Here is a 19,790-nt window from a genome sequence, read left to right as displayed (position 1 = left end):
AGTAACTTTCACTGTGTATAGATCTGTGCATAGCACAGGGTCATCTTCTGCATGTGTAGGGTCAATTCCCTGTCTCTGAACGTATATGAACTGTTGATGGGCCCCCACTCCCCATGGTTAAGAAACCTTATTGGTGTGAACAGAACCGCAATGGTGACTGGTCAATGTCTGTTAATTTCGGTTGTGTCCTTCTTTTTCCTTTACCACCATCACCTTGTCACTCTCTAGATCAGGAAAGGGCAAGGACTGTTCCATGGAAGATCTTGCAATCTAAACAGACACTCAGAACACAGAGAACTCGCTGAGTAGTCAGCAGAGTTCAAATATTGTTGGTCAGTATTGAGGTAGTTTAAAGGTTAAGCCAATTGTATCTTTGAGTGAGCTAGAGTCTACAGGCTTCACAGAGAGAGTGTGTTTGAAGAAGGACTCAAAGGAGGAGGTGGCAGAAGCATTGTTTGTAAGGTGCAGCTGTAAGATTGTATAATCGCTGTTTTTCCACTAGGGAAAAAATGGTGTGTGTCTCATGAGATGCTCATCTCAGCAAGGAAAAATCTACCTGATAACTGCATCATGGTTAGGAACTGTGAGCATTACAGCTGCATCTCTGCCAGGGGTAAAGCATGTATGTGTGAGTTGGTTGAAATTAATAGGTTAATTTAAACTTTCTCAAAGGGTTATTAAAAGAATTAATGTTTGTTTGTAGAATGGAGTACTGCCCCCTAGGTAGAACAGCATTTATCTGTAATGCATCTTTTACTCTAGATCTCACTGCTAGAGGATTTGACCTCATGCACATGAACGTTGTGCACATCTCAATGTTTTGTAAGTTGGTGTGTCTCTGGTTTGATCACCTGCTGTGTATGGTGAGGTTTGGCAGTTAGTGTGGCAGGCTCTCTGTCATTTCTGGCCCATTAACTTGTGTTTATATGATTCTCTTTGTGGTCTGGGTTGACAGGAAGCTGTCTCCATAACCCTCCTTGCAGAGCAGGAGCTTTCAAATAACCCAGCCCATTGCTGCACTGGCAACTTGCCGGAAGTCTGAGGGCTACACCTAATTGTATGAACATGGAACAGATTGTTTATCATTTCTTTCAATTTTCTCCTCTGTAAAATTGGTTTAATATCTGCCACAGGGGTGGGGAGGGTGGTAGTGTGAGTATTGTTTATAAAGCGCTTGAGAGCCTCACATGGAAACTACTAGAGAGGGGCAGGCTTTGAAGACTCTTGCTTTCAACAAGTGTGGATGGGAGGAGATAGGGTAGTGGGGAGTGTGTGCACTTAACCAATTGGGGTACAGCAGCGTGGCTATTGCTCTGCTGTTGCTGATGCCGCTGCTTATTTGAGTTGGAAGGGACTGTTCTATGCTCTGGCTACAGGAATTGGTCTCAAAATGGCTTAGGCCTAAATTTTTCTGGAAAATGCATGTGCAGTTGCCTAATTTGCATGTGGAATTACTAGGCTGAATATGCACAATTGCAGTCACTGCATGTGCAGAAGAGCAGCCGCATGTCTAACTTGTCCTTTGTGTGACAGATGCTACTGTTCTTGGACAAACAAAAGACAGTAAACAGGGCAACACTTCAGGCGAGAGAGAGCATCAGGGGTTGTGGGTGAGGAGCAGGGAAGAGTGATTTTCTATGGAAAGTGGGTGTCTTTATATGGAGGAATTCGGAGATGTGGGGAGAGGTTGCTTTGCAGACGTGGTCAGGAAGAGTGTGCCAGGTATAGTGGGAAGAGGTTCCAGAGGTAGTGAGCCAACATGATAAAAGGCACAACACAGTGTGTGGGAGAGGAAGGTGAAGAGAGATGAGATGTGCATTTAGGTGTATGAATGCATGTTTTGACCATCTGAGCATTTGTGATTGTCAGACCCCTGGAAACCAAACCAGTCACTGTGCAGTGGAGTCGAGGCTCAGTTTCTCCCAATTCTCTCTCTAAATTCTGTTGCACCTGGAGAGGCTTTTAGGTTGCGGAGATAGGGCACCACTGAAAGGCCCTGCATGAAAGGCTTGGGTAGAAAAGAATGTCATGGTACATGGACACTGCAAATAGAACCAAAGGTCTCTCTCAGCTCACATTGAACCTGGGAAATCAACTGACCAAAGACAGTTCAGCTACAAGGCCTCTTCAGAGATCATCTCCCGAGGGAGAAGGGAAGAGAGATGAGGAGAGTGGCCAGGGCTTCACTGCATGTCAGTGAGAGTGTTTCTGTGAGGGCACAAGTATTTGGTGAAGGCTAAGAGGAGACTAAGGCTATGTCTTCGCTACAACCTGTGTTGGCAAAATGTATGTCACTCGGGTGTGAATATTCCACCCCTCCGAGTGATGTAAGTTACACTGACATACGCGCTCGTGTGCACGGTGCTATGTTGGCAGGAGAGCTTTTCCCACCCACACCGTTTCTGCCGTTTGCAGAGGTGGGGTTGTTTTTTTTATGCCAATGGGAGAGCTCTCTCCTGCCGGTATAGGGCGTCTTCACCAGATGTGCTGCAGCGGCACAGCCACATCGGTACAGCTGCAGTGCTGTACGTACAGATATCCCCTCAAGCTGTCGAGCACAAAGCAGCAAGGATCTAGGAAAAAATTAATGCTAAAGCTGGTAGCTGGAAAGAGCAATATAATGACAGCTGCTTAGTTCAAGTAGTGGGGTCTGCATGGCAGCCTCAGACAGGGAGGCAGCTTGCTTGTTCTGTACCTGCTCTAGGGGTATATACAGCATTAAGTCTCCTGAGTTGTTGATCTGGCACTTTCACTAGTGTGATTTTCTCGATGTCACAGATTTAAGAATTCTTTACAATTCACCTTGTTTAAAAAGAACATTCTCATGCATCTGCTGAGGGGCTGGAAGAAGTTGCTCTGCTATAGAAGCTTTGAGGAGCGCAGCAAGTTCGGTCTGTAGTAATTCTTTGCACTCTGAGTGCTCTTTATCCACGGGTCTCAAAGCACTTAGGAGGCGAGTACGTGAGAAAACTGAGCCACCAAGAAGGGACGTGGGTTCATTGAGCTGAGTCAGTGGCAGAACTGGGACTAGAACCTCACTCTCCTGGCTCCTAGTTCTTTTGTTCTAACTGCTGGACATGAAGTTTTATTAAGCCCTTCGTTTCTGGAAACTTGGCTTCACATTCTGCAGTGGCTGAGCTGCAAATGAAAATGAGTGTAGGGATCTCTCAGGACATAGTAGTTCCTTGTCCATGTTGCAGAAGTACCACAAGAGGTGTCCATATTGGCATTTTCTGCTTTGGAGAGGTCTGTGACTCCACTCTTGAAGCTTGCACATCACCTACAAAGATGGTACCTGGTTCTAGCTAGTGGTATTGGTCCCCCCATGTAAATCTTACGTTCTTTGGCTTGTCAAATCATTCATGATGGCCCTGTTATTTCTGACTGTCTTTCTTCCAACACTCCCCCCGGGATTGTCCCTGCATGTAGCATTTGCCCTTCAGATAGACCAGCACTGTGGCACTGTCTTCTCATTAGCATGGCAAAATGGGGCTGATTGTGTGTATCAGTTTTGCTCATGTCTGCCAGCTATGGAGGGTAGCTGTGGAGCCCTTCTTTGTAGCACATCTCCCTGTTTTTAGTGTCACTTTTCAGGGCAGAACTTCATTTTCAGTAGATGCTCCTGATAGGCTGTTTAGCATAAATTATATTCGGGCAAATATACCACAATTTATTCCAAAAGCTGTCAGTCAAAGCCCATATAAGGATTTCGTAGTTAGAAGTGAAACCTTGTGTAAATTCAGAATATAAAGACCAAATGGACTAAACCCTCCCACTGCCCTAATGTCTCCTGGGGACCTGTACAGCAACCACCAAAGATCCATATATTTTGGAAATACATACATATTGAAGTCCCAGGGTCCAGAACATAGATAAGTGTCATCAAGAAACAATTCTTCATCCTAAACCATGCAGGCTTTTGTATATGTGCACAGTGGAGGCACATTTGGTGGTGGTGGTGACTCTGATCCATCTAGAGCAGAGGTAGGCAACCTATGGCATGGGTGCTGAAGGCAGCAAGCGAGCTGATTTTCAGTGGCACTCACACTGCCTGGGTCCTGGCCACTGGTCTGGGGGACTCTGCATTTTAATTTAATTTTAAATGAAGCTTCTTAAACATTTTAAAAACCTTATTTACTTTACATACAACAATAGTTTAGTTATATATTATAGACTTAGAGAAAGAGACCTTCTAAAAATATTAAAATGTATGACTGGCACGTGAAACCTTAAATTAGAGTGAATAAATGAAGACTCGGCACATGATTTCTGAAAGGTTGTCGAGTCCTGATCTAGAGTGAGGAAAAGTGTGGGGGCTGTTCAGAAAATTAACCTATAAGGGTCCTGTGGGGTTTGAACTTTCCACATTGTAGCAATTCAGAGAACTCCCTGGATTGGATCCACTCTCTGCAAAACTGAGACTACCTCTTGGCTTGGGGGAGGGCTTAACCAGGAGATCTTCAATTATCTAAAAATCAAACAAGAGTCCTACAAAAAGTGGAAACTAGGTCAAATTACAAAGGCTGAATATACACAAATAACACAAGTATGTAGGGACAAAACGAGATCAAACTAGCTAGAGAGAGAAAAGGTGACAGGAAAACATTCTGCAAATACATTAGAAGCAAGAGGACGACCAAGGAGAGGGCAGGCCCATTATTCAATGGAGGGAAAGTGGAGGGAATAACAACAGAAAATGTGGAAATGGCAGAGGTGCTTAATGACTTCTTTGTTTCGGTTTTCACGAAGAAGGTTGGTAGTGTTTGAATGTCTAACATAGTGAATGCCAGTGAAAATGAGGTAGGATCAGATGCTAAAATAGGAATAGAGCAAGTTAAAAATTACTTAAGACAAGTTAGATGTCTTCAAGTCACCAGGGCCTGGTGAAATGCATCCTAGAATATTCAAGGAGCTCACTGAGGAGATATTTGAGCCATTAGCTATTATCTTTGAAAAGTCATGGAAGATGTGAGACATTCCAGATGACTGGAAAAAGGCGAATATAGTGCCCATCTGTAAAAAGGGAAATAAGGACAATCTTGGGGAATTACAGACCAGTCAGTGTAACTTCTGTACCCAGAGAGATAATGGAGCAAATAATTAAGCAGTCAGTTTGCAGACATCTAGAAGATAATAAGGTGATAAGTAACAGATTTGTCAAGAACAAATAGTGTCAAACCAACCTGATAACTTTCTTTGACAGGGTAACAAGCCTTGTGGATGGGGGAAGCAGTAAATGTGATATATCTTGACTTTAGTAAAGCTTTTGATAGTGTCTCACCTAACCTTTTCATAAACAAACTAGGGAAATGCAACCTAGATGGAGCTACTATATGGTGGGTGCAAAACTGGTTGGAAAACTGTTCCCAGAGGGTAGTTATCAGTGGTTCAGTGTCATACTGGAAGGGCATGATGAGTGGGGTCCCACAGGGGTCAGTTCTGGTTACAGTTCTGTTCAATATCTTCATCAGTGATTTAGATAATGGTATGAAGAGTACACTTATAGAGTTTGCAAGTGATACCAAGCTGAGAGGGGTTGCAAGTGCTTTGGAGGATAGGATTAACATTCAAAATGATCTAGATAAACTGGAGAAATGGTCTGAAGTAAATAGGATGAAATTCAATAGGGACAAATGCAAAGTACTCCATTTAGGAAGATACACATACAAAATGGGCAATGACTGCCTAGGAAGGAGTACTGTGGAAAGGGATCTGAGGATCATAGTGGACCATAAGCTAAATATGAATCAACAGTGTAACATTGTTGCAAAAAAAAGCAAACATCATTCTGGACTGTATTAGCAGGAGTGTTGTAAATAAGACACAAAAAGTAATTCTTCTGCTCTACTCTGCATTGATTAAGTCTCAACTGGAGCATTGTGTCCAGTTCTGGGTGCCACATTTCAGGAAGGATGTGGACAAATTGGAGAAAGTCCAGAGAAGAGCAACAGAAATGATTAAAGGTCTAGAAAGCATGACCTATGAGGGAAAATTGAAAATACTGGGTTTGTTTAGTCTGGAAAAAAGAAGACGGATAGGGAACATTTTTTTCAAGTACATAAGATTGTTACAAGGAGGAAGAAGAAAAATTGTTGTTCTTAACATCTGTCCTTGAAAAAGGGTTGCTAACAGGTAATAGAATCCATTCATTTTAGAGACCGAAAAGACTCATTGGGTCATGTTACCCTGGAGCAAGTGCAGGGTTGCTCCCTGCAAGTACGTTTTCTAATGTTTTTCCCAGTCTTGGTTTAAATGTCCCACGTGACAGGCCAGACTAGATGATCACAGTGCTCCCTTCTGGCCTTGAAATCTATCTTATAACTTCCATCATTTCCCTTGGGAGGCATTTCCGCAGTTCTCATTAGGAAGATCTTGTTCATTTCAGACTAGTATATCTTCTCGGGAGCATCTTTTACTGCAAAGGATAGTTCTAGGAGAGTTTGACTGTGTATCTTACTCCCTGGAAATATTCTCCAGACAGTCAGCATAGCAATATATTCTGTAGAAGGATCCTTGTCCTCTCTTCTCCCTCACACCTACAGGCCAGCTTTCCCAACTAATGTATCCAGCATAAGATATTAGCAGCATGCCAGTGTCTAACCTGGGAAGTGCTGCATCTTTCATCCTGAAGGATCCCCAGTCACTTTACAGTCTCTCTAATCACCATAGCCACCTCTAAAGTGGAATGCAGCAGGGTGACGATGCGGTTCTGGCGGGACCCACCTGAGAGTGCCAGTTCAGGACCAATTGCTTAAACAGGGCAGTCACAGCCCTAGGCTGGGGTTTTTCCACCTCTTAAGGCAAACCAAACCAGCCAGACAAAAATGACTTCAGTTTCACCCCACTGGCTAACCACAAGTCACACAAGCAATTTCCTTAGACACTCCAGTCTCCCAATATCACCACCAGTGCCACCCGTCCTGGGGATGAATGGTTATGAAAACCAACACCCCAGTAAAAGAAAAAGGGTTTCTCAATCCCAAAGGACCAAGCCCCAGACCCAGGTCAATATACACATCAGATCTTACCCACAAATCACGCTGTTGCCAATCCTTTAGAATCTAAAATCTAAAGGTTTATTCATAAAGGGAAAAAGGTAGAGATGAGAGCTAGCATTGGTTAAATGGAATTAATTACATACAGTAATGGCAAAGTTCTTAGTTCAGGCTTGTAGCAGAGATGGAGTAAACTGCAGGTTCAAATCAAGTCTCTGGAGAACATCCCCCGCTGGGATGGGTCATCAGTCCTTTGTGTAGAGCTTCAGTTTGTAGCAAAGTCCCTCCAGAGGTAAGAAGCAGGACTGAAGACAAGATGGAGATGAGGCATCAGCCTTATATAGGCACTTCCAGGTGTAAGAACACTTCTTTGTTCTTACTGTGGAAAATTACAGCAAAATGGAGTTTAGAGTCACATGGGCAAGTCCCTGCATACTTTGCTGATGCTACGTCTACACTACAGCATAAAATCGAAATTACTAAAACCGATTTTATAAAACCGATATAAAATCGATTTTATGCGTCGACACTAGTGCACATTAATTCGGTGGTGTGCGTCCATGGTCCTAGGCTACCATCGATTTCCGGAGCGGTGCACTCTGGGTAGCCACAATAAAAGAATGAGACCAATAACTTCAATTTCCGTCCACGCTGACCCTAAATCGATATAGTAATATTGATTTTAGGGTTACTCCTCTCATTGGGGAGGAGTACAGAAATCGATTTTAAGAGCCCTTAAAATCGATTTAAAGTGCCTTGTAGTGTGGACGGGTACAGCGTTAAATCGATTTATCGCTGTTTAAATCGATTTAACTGTGTAGTGTGGACCAGGCCTGAGTTACAGGCATATCTGCCTCCTCTCAATGGGTCAGTTGTGTAGCTGATGATCCTTAATGGGCAATCAAGCAGGCTAAGCAGAGCTAACACCAACTTGTCTGGGGTGTTTCCCAGAATGCAGCGCCAATTTGAAATACAGACAGTATAGAGCCAATACTTCAACTACAAAATGATACAGACATACAGACAGCATAATGATAACCAGTAACCCATAACCTAGTCTTAGACACCTTATATGACCCCCTTTACATAAGATTTGGTGCCACTACAGGACGTTGGTTGCAACCCATGTTCTATATGGTCCCAGTTTATATCATACGTCACAAGCAGCTGTTCAGCAATATGCAGTAACTGAACCTACCTGTGTAGCACAAGAAGTGAGGAAGAATCCTGTAGTCAGGTGAAATTTCAAGTTAAATATTGGTAGAATGTAGTCACCTTAATTGGAATTTGGCTAGGACCCTAGGATTAACACCCCTATTCTTATTAAAAGTGGCATGAGATCTTTAATGGTCACAAGCAGTTAGGGCTCTGGTTTCATGTCTCATCTGAAAATTGATGTCTCCAGTGACACACTACCCCCTAGTCCTCTGCTGGGATATCTTGGAAATGAATGTAATGTGTTCTGTCTATGTATCATAGAAATTTAATTATAGAATGTAGGGCTGGAAGGGACCTCAAGAAGTGATCAAGTCCAGCTCCCAGCACTGTAGCAGGACCAAATGAACCGCAACCATCTATGGCAAGTGTTTGGAGTTTTGTAAAAACAGGCTGGATGGTGATGGGAATTCTACAGCCTCCCTTGGAAGCATATTTCAGAGCTTAACTACTGTTTTAGTTTTTTTCCTAATATCTAAGCTAAATCTTCTGTGCTGCAGATTAAACCCATTACTACTTGTCCAATCTTCAGTGTACATGGAGAACAATTGATCCCAGTCCTCTTTTCAACAGCCTATAACATATTTGAAGTTTATCATCAGGTCCCCCCTCAGAGTGTCTGGTTTTGTATTGGCTAGTCGTGCTGCTTTGAGTTGTAGAACTGCATAATTGCCTAATTCTGTTGGAGACCCTGTGAAGCGTGCAGTGTTCAGAAACGTATACAAGCTGTAAGTGTTCACCTTTTTGTACTTAAAAAATCAACAAAAAATGAATCATAAAAAATACATCTACACTAGCACTTCCTTCAGCGCTATAGAATTACCTTTATAAGTATAACTGGATCCAAAAAGATCATGGAGAATAGGTCCATGAGTGACTATTAGCCAGGATGGTCAGGGGCACAAGCCCATGCTCCAACAACCTGGGACTGAATGACAGAGGATGGATTGCCTGAAATTGGCCTGTTCTGTTCATTTACTCTGGAGCACGTGGCACTGGCCAATGCTGGAAGACAGGATACGGAGCTAGATGGTCCATTGTTCTGACCCTATATGGCTGTTCTTGAATTCTTTATTGGGCTGGAGTAGGAAGATCTCCCATCAAGTACCAAGTCTGATTGATTAGTTTCTGAGATAACAGCCTGAGTTGCGGTAGTTGCAGGTGTTAGACATCAGACTTTTTGTTAAGCTTTTTTTGGTTTCTAATACTGGTAATTAGCATTAGATGAACAAGCACTAATGTGGACTTCTAATGCAGATAGCACCATTAGTGTTGCCCTAGTGGGACAGTGGATGCCATGCTGTTCCAGCAATAAAGGCTGTGTTGTGTCTGACTGGGTTTGTGTACGGCCAGGGCACAATCCCATATCCTGAAATGAGAGTAAAGAAAATACGGTACTACTCTACTATCAAAACAGTCTCTAACTTGACTAGAAGAGCTCAGGTGCAGATATTGCCCAAATTATATTTCCAGAATATATATTAAAAATTAAATGTATAATTGTTGGTATCTTCTAGTTTTTCTGTGGTCTGACGGTTACACAACAGGAGACTGGGAGTGAGGACTTCTGGGTTTTATACCTGACTGTGCCATAGACTTAGTGACTTTGGGCAAGTTATTTCACCTCTCTTGTGCATTGGTGACATAGGGATGATACTTGTCATGCAGAGTTTTATGACGTTCTAAGAGATTATTGGGTGAGAACTGCTAAATAATTACACTTTCATCCCAATACTCTCAGGCCACTGGGTGTTGATGACTCTTTTGGTAGGCAGAACCAGGCTTGGTTTTCTGTGGAGCTGTCTGTGATGATCCTGGACCACCCAAGTGGGATTACTATGTAGTGACATTAGGCAATTCCTTTCTCATGAGGCTGACTACACAGCTCTGAACTGCAGTATGAAACCCTGATTGAAGGCCAGGCAGGGAGACTGTTTGGGCTCCAACCTGAAGCTCAGTTCCAAAGCTTGTACACTTGTGAGTTGAGCCAGAAACCTCGTAGGATGCTTGCATGATTTTCATGGAAATCATGAGATCATGTGTCAAGCACCGGAGACATGGACTGCAAGGGTGTTGAAATTTTGTGGAACAACAATATGTCTTGGGCTGGGTCTGACAGCTTGGTCAGGAATTCTGGGGAGAATGGTGTTGTCCATATACCACCAGGATTTCTAAACTCCCATTAGGAGCACAAGCTCAGATGCATATCTTTCGGGGGGGGATGTGGTTCATTCACTTGGGTTCAGAGGCTGGAAGCATGGCCTGTCCCCCCTTCTTTCTCAGATTCACAGAGACCCTGATGGACAGAGCAGTGTCAGAATTAGGCCCATGGAATTCTCCTGCCAGCTCTGTTACACAGGGAAGATTGGGTGCCTCCTCTTGGGGCTTGAGTAGCAGATCCTATGACTTGGTCATGAAGCAACCATTATCCTCTCCCACCTCCCAGATGCAAGTTCCTCAATTAAATCTATCCAGTCACTCCATTCCCAAACAAGTTACATAGCTGTTATCCCCATTTGACTCCCTAATTTTCCATCTCCTAAATGGGACCACTACTGATCACATCCAAAGGGACCCCAATTCAACCAGAACATCTGTCATGCACAGGTCTAGGAATAGGGGAACTAATTCTGCCTAGTCACCTGCCACTGAGAGCAGGTAGTGAGTGTGGGTGAGCAGGGGCACACATGTTAGAGGGGAAACTCAGCCCATTTTATAGCATCTGGAAAGTCCACAATGAAACCCTGATACCTGATTCCTTCAGCAACTGATAAAATTGTAGGATTACAAAATTGAAATGTAAATGTCCCTTTGCGTTAATATTAGTATCATGTGTCTTGTCTAGGGCATGATCCAGCTCTCATTGAATTTGTCAGAAGTCTTTTGTGCTTACTGGGAGGTGGATCTGGTCCCTTAACAGCAATGCTCTATGGAGCGTCGTTAACACCCAGTCTCGTGTTGCAGGGAGAGGGCTGCAATTGGACGCATGGGCACAGTAGACTCTTACAGAGTTCTATATATGCAGAAATCTCATTTGAGAGGTTGTGTGATGGTTTGTGGGATGCAGAGGTTAAAATTTGGTCCTGGATTGGTGTTTCCTCTAAGCATTGACTCAGTCGGACGTTGGTACAGTGCCTAGCGCAATGGGGTCCTGGTGCATGATTAGGGCTCCTAGGCACTATAGTAATAAAAATAATAATGATGCTTCTGTGGGACAAAGTAGTAATTGCCTTGCATCCAGCATTTTCAATTTACGAGCTAATGACGATGCAGGGGAGAAAATGGAACATTGTCACAGAATGATAGCGTCTGGCCATTAGATTATCCAAAATAGTCTTTAGCATAAATTCCACGTCTGTTATAAATTAACTGAAATATATTAGTCGGAATGGAACATTTTAACAAGTGCGCAGTAATTAAGAAAATTTCCAAAATTTAAGTTGCTTTGACAAGGTTAATACAGGCATGATGCCTCTGCGGTATAGTTTATGGCCTGTTTGTTGTGATTTTTATGATACCACACTCATCCCTGTGGCAATGTGTTTTCATAGATTCCAAGGCCAGAAAAGACCACTGTGATCATTTACTCTGAACTCTATGGCACAGGCCATAGAACTTCCCCAAACTAATTCCTAGAGCAGATCTTTTAGAAAAACAGCCAGTCTTGATTTTAAAATTGCCAGTGATGGAGAATTCTTCTCAACCCTTGGTAAATTGTTCCAATGGTTAATTAATCACTGTTAAAAACGTATGCCTTATATTTAGTCTAAATGTGTCTAGTTTCAATGTTCAGCCATTGGATTGTGTTCATAAGAAAGGATAAAACATACCTACCAAGGGAAATAGGAAGAGAGACTATTGCATTTATGAAGTGTGGCAGAATTAATGTTTCTAGAGCAGTCTTAATTTTCTGGATTTTTTTTTTGACCCTTCAGTGCTCAGTCTTGCACTTGTTCCATTAATGTTAGTGTGGTTTTTTACATTTAATTTCCTAGGATTATTTATTTATTTATTTGAGGGTGGGGGTGAAAAAAGAGACTGTAGATAATTGGCATGCCCCTAATTACAAGCTTTTGCGGGACCTGTAAATGCTTGCTTTTGACCTGACTGGAAGCTTGATGAAGTTAATGAAAAGACTCCTACTGTGTTCACTGGGTCTTGTGTTGGTCCTTGATTGGCAGCATATCTGTTTTAACTCTACTGCTGTTTTCTATAGATGGAAAGGGCTGTACAAGTGCAAATATATTGTTAATACTGTCACTTCTGTATTTTTTAATACATGTTTTTAAAATTGTGTGTATATGGTTTGCCTTGATTTGAAATGAACTTTTAATTTGCTCTATAAATTCCCGACATTATTTGTCTGTGAATAACTATGGGAGAATGATCTTGATTCAGTTCTGGCATGTGAATCCCTAAGCAAACTCTCAGCTTTGTTTCAAGTGCAGAATTTTTGTACAAAGGAGAGGAAGCCCAACTTGATTTCTGGATCCTGTGTGGCGTTTCCACCAGTCGTAAATTGAAAAAAAGCAGCTTTTGTCATCTGAGCTAAACTCATTGCATGTAGACACCACAGAGAGAAAATCATAATAATTATTTGTATTAACATATTGCCTAGGAGCTCTGGTCATGGACCAGAACTCCATTGTGCTAAAAGCCTTATAAATATCGAACAAAATGACTGCCCTTGCCCCAAAGAGTTTACAATCTAAGCATGAGACAACAGACAACGGACACAGACAGAGGAGAGCACAAGGAAACAGTGAAGCAATACCGGTCAGCATGATGGGCAGGGGACTCCCACACTGTTTTTTAAAAGTAAATGTTCTGCCCTTTAGGACGCTTTATAGCTATTACTGTCTCAGTTGCAGCTGTTTATCCTGCGTCAGTGTTCCATTGCAGTGACTTTTTACAACAAACAGTTAAAATAATAAAGTAGCAAATGGTAGGTTGGTGCAGTCTGATACCTGCAGCCCCTTGGAGTGCTGTTGACAAGCTGTATTCTGACTGGTGTAGTTAAGGCATGTTTGGTCTTCAGCAAATTGGAAAACTGTTTATTCTGAAGAGGACAAGATGGTGCGGATTGTAGTTTTATAACTATGCTGTTTTCAGACAGTCTTCTTTATTATTATTATTTTTTTTAAACAAAACTTTTTGGTAACATCTGACCAACAGAGACGCAATAATACATCCCCACTATACCAGGTAGTCTTAATTACGGGCACTGTCCTGCAAGGTGCTGAGCAATCCCAACTCTACTTTGCATCCGTGGCATTTGAGGGTGCTCAGCACCTTGCAGGATCATGTCCTTCATGAGCTCTGTCCTTTAATGAAAGGAGGGTAAAAACAGTCAAGTGGTTCGAGTTGTGAACCTTTTCTCACCCCTGTAAAATCAATGCTGCTGCTTTCGTTGGTCGCTGCAGCTCTGCTACCTTTGTGTAATGCTCCTTTCCCAGTGATGTTCAGCTCTGCTCAGGCATGCAGTGCAATTGCACAGTCATCTTGTTTCTGTGGTTTAGTCTCTATTAACAAATAGAATTAATCTTGTCAAATTAACATTTCTTTTCTGCTGGAGAAGTGGCAGCCATGTAAATGTCAAAACGGACTCCCGTGCGTGTATCATCCATGACTCTCAACACTTCCTGGCAGACTCACATATAGAGTGTGTGTGTTGTGTATACACATCAAAACAGGATTATAAATTACAGGACTTGCTGGAAAGCAAGGTAGCGCTGCCTCTTTTTTGGCAAAGGCTCACGTGATGTCTCCCCCCCTGACCTGCAGAGGGCAGTCTTGCCCCTTGTATTCTCTGTAGTCCACCTTTTTCTGGTAATTGATTGCCTAATTTCCTCTTTATGTGAAAGAAAGCAGATATCCAGTAATTTGCAGCAATAACCTGCTAATGCTGGGCCAGTATCAAAACTCCCATGTTCATTTCAAGTGGCAGATAAAACACTAATATATAATTATCCTTGCAAATTGGATTGTTTTAAATAACCAAAAGGCTATGGCCAGGGGAAAACTATCCCATTTCCCTTCAGTTACTATTGCAGCGTAATTGCTGCCTTCAATCAATTTCCTTGGCATTAGAAATTCCATCACAATCAACATTAAGCTTTATTCATTGTGATGGCTAAGAGCCAGGCCATTTCTCCTCTTTTCCTTAACTGGCAAAATTAATCAGGGAAAAGATTTTAAACATTTACCCGTGTGAAAGAGGTCAGCTTTGCCACTATATTGCTCAGCAGATAAGGGGGCTAATAAAAAGAAAATTGAATTACTAATGATCGCCAGGAACAGAGTATATAAAACCTGGCAATCTCCCGGTGCAGGAAAAAGGAGAATCAATTTTCTTCAGACAAGGTGTGCTCATTTTTTATTTTGGCGCATATTATCAGCAATTTAATTTGGAAGTGCATAAACAGGAGGAAACAGTTAGAAAATAATGAGCCCGAAGGTGTAAAATGCTGCAGGATGTATTTATTTGGCACAACAAATAATCACTTTAATTGAATTCAAAACTGCATTGTTCAGCAGCAGTGCAGTCTGCCTCTCTTGCCTGTGGGGATTACAGAATATTACAGAGATTCCAGTGAGAGGCTCTTCTGTGTCTCTTTCTCCTTTATAATGGCCCCTCCTAGGCAGGATTCCTCATTGCCTGGGTTCGTTCACACATGGCCACAGCCACTTGGAGGTGTAATGTTTAAAAGCTGTGAGAAAATCCCCCTTGGGAATGCTGCTTAGGTAGCATTGTGAGTGAGTTTTTAAATAATAATGTGCCTGTCTTTTGCCATGATTGATAACTTCATGCAAACTCAGCATATAAAAAAAGTAGCCCATCGCTTCAACATAGTGTACACCTATCCTCTTAGCAGGTTTTATGTCAAGGAGCAACGGGCTGAACTGAGTTGGTTGTTTGGATGTTGCTTGTTCGGCTGTTGCTGTACTTACTGTCTGCTTAGGTGGTGTGTGTGTGTAATTTACACCTATCTCTTCCCATTGTACTTTACAGCCAGCATATGTACCTTACTTCAGAATGGTTCATCTCTTCCCTTCCTTGGGCACCAAATGGTTATGATCCCAAATCTGCATGGTTAAGACAAATATTTATGCCTTGGAGAAGAAGCATCTGATTGAGAATCTATTTTATCTATTTTCAGAGGGGGGAGCCGTGTTAGTCTGGATCTGTAAAAGCAGCAAAGAGTCCTGTGACATCTTATAGACTAACAGAAGATCTATCTATCTCATCTAATCTAATTTATGTATATTTACAATGGTAACTTTATTGCGTAGTTTTATCCCCACACAATTAGCAGGAGCATTGCAGAATTTCATTCTTTACAGACAGTGATCTGTGGTGATGGGTTTGTTCTGCGAAATTCGAGTTAAGTCTATTACTCAAGAGTCAGACCAGTTAAATTTCCCCAGGACTGGTTCTTCCCATGCAGCTCTACAAGTGCTGCTTGGTTCTGACCTGCAGCACCTCCTGCTCTTCTAGTCCTGGCCACTGAGCATAGAGGATCAGTTATGGCAAAGCATTAAGGGGTTAGCAGATGGAGAGAAATATCCTCAGAGGGACAAGGCTGAGATAATCAAGCTCATTTTGGTAGTGACCTCATCCAAATCTCCTGAACTCAACAGCTAAGGTAACTTACCTACCCATAGTGAATGACAATCCAACCTACATATTAAACTAGTTTTTATTTAGCAGCTTATGGGTGACACGTGGGAAAATGTAGCAAATATGGGTGTTGAGGAGATCATTTTGTTTAAAAGGGTTATTAATGGGTTTCCTCCAGCTAGATTGCAGGTCCTTGTGTTTGCTACACCCAAACCTGTGCTGTGAAAGGTGTCTCTTCAGCTGTGTCTGGGAGAATCATCTTTTACTTCACTGTGTTCCTTTAATTTGGAGAGCAGCATGGAATTGTACTGGTGTGTGAATAATACTGTTACTCAGCACTTTGCATGTTCAGAGCACTTCACAGACGTAAACTAAAGGATGGTATGATGGGATAGCCTAATTTTGGCAATTAATTGATTTTTGACTATTAGCGATAAATATGCCCAATGGCCTGTGATGGGATGTTAGATAGAGTGGGATCTGAGGTACTACAGAGAATTCTTTCCTGGGTGCTGGCTGGTGAGTCTTGCCCACATGCTCAGGGTTTAACTGATTGGCATATTTGTGGTCGGGAAGGAATTTTCCTCCAGGGCAGATTGGCAGAGACCCTGGGTTTTTTTTGCCTTTCTCTGCAGCGTGGGGCACGGGTCACTTGCTGGAGGATTCTCTGCACCTTGAAGTCTTTAAACCTTGATTTGAGGACTTCAGTTGCTCAGACACAGGTTAAGGGTTTGTTACAGGAGTGGGTGGGTGAGATTCTGTGGCCTGCGTTGTGCAGGAGATCAGACTAGACGATCATAATGGTCCCTTCTGACGTTAAAGTCTGAGTCTAATCTTTACAAGATTCCTTTGAGATGGATATAGGAGGGGGAAATATTAGCATTCCTGTTTTGCAAGTGGCAAGATAACGGAAGCCTTAAACATACCTAAGATAGATGGAGGACTAAAACAGTGACTTGCCCAAGGCGAAGAAGTCAGTGGCAAACTTGGGGTTAGAATATGGGAATATCCTGTGCACAGTCCACTAGCTGCACTGCCTCGTTGTACTGCCAAGATCCCAGGATTTCAGGCCTCTCCCATTCGAAAAATGCTCTGCTTCCTGCGTAGAGCTCTCTAAACTTCACAAACTGCAGAACTAGCTTGGCTGTCTGTGTGAACAAAACCATTCCCGTTACCAGCTTGTTCTCAATGCTCTGTCAGCTATTACAAAAATTAAAACTGAGCTCTCTCAGAGTCATTAACCAAAAGACAAAACATCTGTTTTTTAAAGGGACACTGCCAAGTTGTTGTTTTTTTTAAAGGTTTTGTTTTGACCGGATATCCGTCAGAGTGGTTCTGCACCTCTGTTTAATTTTAATGGAACTTAAATGTATTAGGAAAACAAATTCCTCTGCACTCTTCATCAACCCAAACAGTGTAGCACTGAGCTAGTACATTAGAACAAGGGAGTCAGACTCCTAGAAACTGACTGTGGACAAAAGTGAAACTGAAGTGCAAAATGTCAACCAGGTGTGAAGAGTGACTGGTCAGTTTAAGGGTGGGATTTCGACATGCACTCAATTGCCATTAATTATATTGGGAATTAAGTATACATTTCTCTTTGGCAGCTCTGAAAACCTCAGCCTAGGTTTTTTAAATCTTCGCACTGTACTGGAAGGTGGAATTAGTAACGAGTAGCTCTAACAGAGGATTTCTAACCCCTGTCCCTTTAACACTTTATATTTCTTTATATAACACCTTTTTTTTTGCTTGCTCTAATTTTTTTCCCCATCGATCTATTCTACAAATTTATTTTTATATGTTTTTCTTGTGAGGTGACATCCCTGATCATGTTACCAATGAGCGAGGCTGGTGCGGTGTCTCAGTAAAATGTTACCAATTAAGTCCAAGGTTATGATCTTTGCCCTCAAATGAGACTCTGGCAACATGTGTAAAACTAGCTGGGACCCTTGTGAGTTCCTGATGTCTTTATTTGGTGTGCTCCATCATGAGTCTTGTCGAAGTGACTAGATGCTTCCTGGAGCTGCTCTGAAGAGTTAACAGGTTTGCTGTTTGAAGCTAGCAGGGTTAATGTCATTACCAGCTATGCTGTCAGATACTATGTAGATTGACCTTACTCATAAATCATTATGTTCTCAAATCTCTCCTCTGACTTTCACTGGCTTGTCCTTGGGTATATCTACAGTGCAACCCCTCCCCCTGCAACGCCTGCGAGTCTCAGAGCTTGGGTACTTGAGTTGGGTTGACGCATGGGGCTCACACTATGGGGCTAAAAATAGCAATGTAGACGTTCTAGCTCGGGCTGGAGCCCAGGCTCTGGGACCTGATAAGGGGGGAGAAGCTGGCTAAGTATTTGTCCCTTGCACTAATTGGTAAAAGTTCACATACTTGGCTGTATCTCCAGCATCAGTTACGTCAGTTTAGTAACGGTTTTGGGTTTCCCTGGCATTTACAGGTGGCTATTCCTAAACTACAAACAGCCAGCAGCAGGGATGCTGTTTTCTGAGAACTCTGAAATGACAGGCTTTTGGTTTTCTATTACTGGAAGCCTGTGTTCCTAAATGGGTGGGTGTCACTGGGTCAACTGCATTTTCACCAGTGGTTAGATAATTTCAGGGAGTTAGATGCCCATTTCCCATTGAATTTATTGGAAATTAGGCATCTGATTCCCTTGGGTTTCCTGGAAAATTCCAGCCAAAATCCTTTGAACAGAAAAATTCACATAAGGTTGGGGTGAATGAGTGGGGATGGATTTCATGTGAATGGGTGTTGGGGGAGAGAAAGAGGAAGTGTAAAAAGGTAACTTGCCCTTTGTGGAGCATTACTCCAGTTCATCCTTAATCCCCATGTATATTTTTCCTCCTCTTTTGTTTTCTAGTTCAGTGACTTTCTTCCACCACTATTTCAATGTGGGATTGCTCCTCTTCCTGATGTCAGATAATCCCCTGTCTCCTTTGCCACCCACAGAACTTTATACTGTGATGAGTTTATATTCTATTAGTAGTAAGCAGATCTTTGGTAAATATGTATTTATAGGTTAATGGGAAAAATATTTGGCTTGGAGATGTATGACGTCCTTTTGTTGGCTGTGACCTTTGATATTTTGAAGCCCGTGGGGTAGGGGGAAGCTTTACTAAGATTTTGAACCTTGCAGGCTCTGCCCAGTGTGGAACCAAAATAGAAACCCTCCCCCCAAATCAAAACAGAGCACAATCCCGTATCACATCAATATGTGCTTCTCATTTGTCCTGCAGGGGCTTGCATTGCACCACTTCTTAGCTAATGCCTGTAACTTGTAACTCTGCATAGCATAGCCACGTGTTGGAATTGCACAGTGTAATTCTGGTCATCATTGGCAGACCAGACAAACACAGGGTGTCATGCAGTTCTGTTTTAAAATGAAGTTTTGCAAATGTAATCCTGACTGGCAAAGTACTAATAAAATTAATCTACATTATAGCTTGCGCTGATAGCGAGAGAAGGCTGCAAAGTCTGCTAGCGAAACTGTTATTAAAATAACTTTTACAAACACACTGGAAGGTGAAGTTTTCTCATCTGCACCATCCAGTACATAATTATGTTTAACAAATACATTTGCAGAAATCGGGAACTGTTCACAAACATGAACCATGGCTGAATTGTTCATGTTGATTAATTCCTCCGGCTCTGTTTGCCACTCTACATTGTGCAGAGTGTCTGAGCCTCTCTGTCAGTTAGACCCCTTATATAGTCTCTTCAGTTTGTGCATTTGTCTTCTAAAAGAGCACTGGTCCACTTGCCTTTTTAAATGTTTTTATAGCTGGGTATGTTTAAAAAACCAACAACAAAAAAATCACACCGCTCCTTGGAGCTGGCAAACTAATCTCTCCCCTTCTTGTGTTTCCTTTACTATTTTCTTTCTCCTCTCCGTTTTGCTTCATCTTCCTCTTTCCCGTCAATTGAAAACCAAGATGTTAGTA

At 42.3% G+C, this 19,790-nt stretch overlaps 1 protein-coding gene across 3 annotated transcripts in view; it reads left to right on the top strand.

Annotated features, from left to right (window-relative positions):
• ZC3H3 (zinc finger CCCH-type containing 3) overlaps positions 1-19,790 on the top strand; it is a 351,980-nt gene that overhangs the window by 8,360 nt on the left and 323,830 nt on the right. The window lies entirely within an intron of this gene.

This window comes from Gopherus evgoodei, chromosome 2 (genome assembly GCF_007399415.2).
Source record: "Gopherus evgoodei ecotype Sinaloan lineage chromosome 2, rGopEvg1_v1.p, whole genome shotgun sequence".
NCBI classification, from domain to species: Eukaryota; Metazoa; Chordata; order Testudines; family Testudinidae; genus Gopherus; species Gopherus evgoodei.
This window is presented reverse-complemented; position numbering and strand designations above follow the sequence as displayed.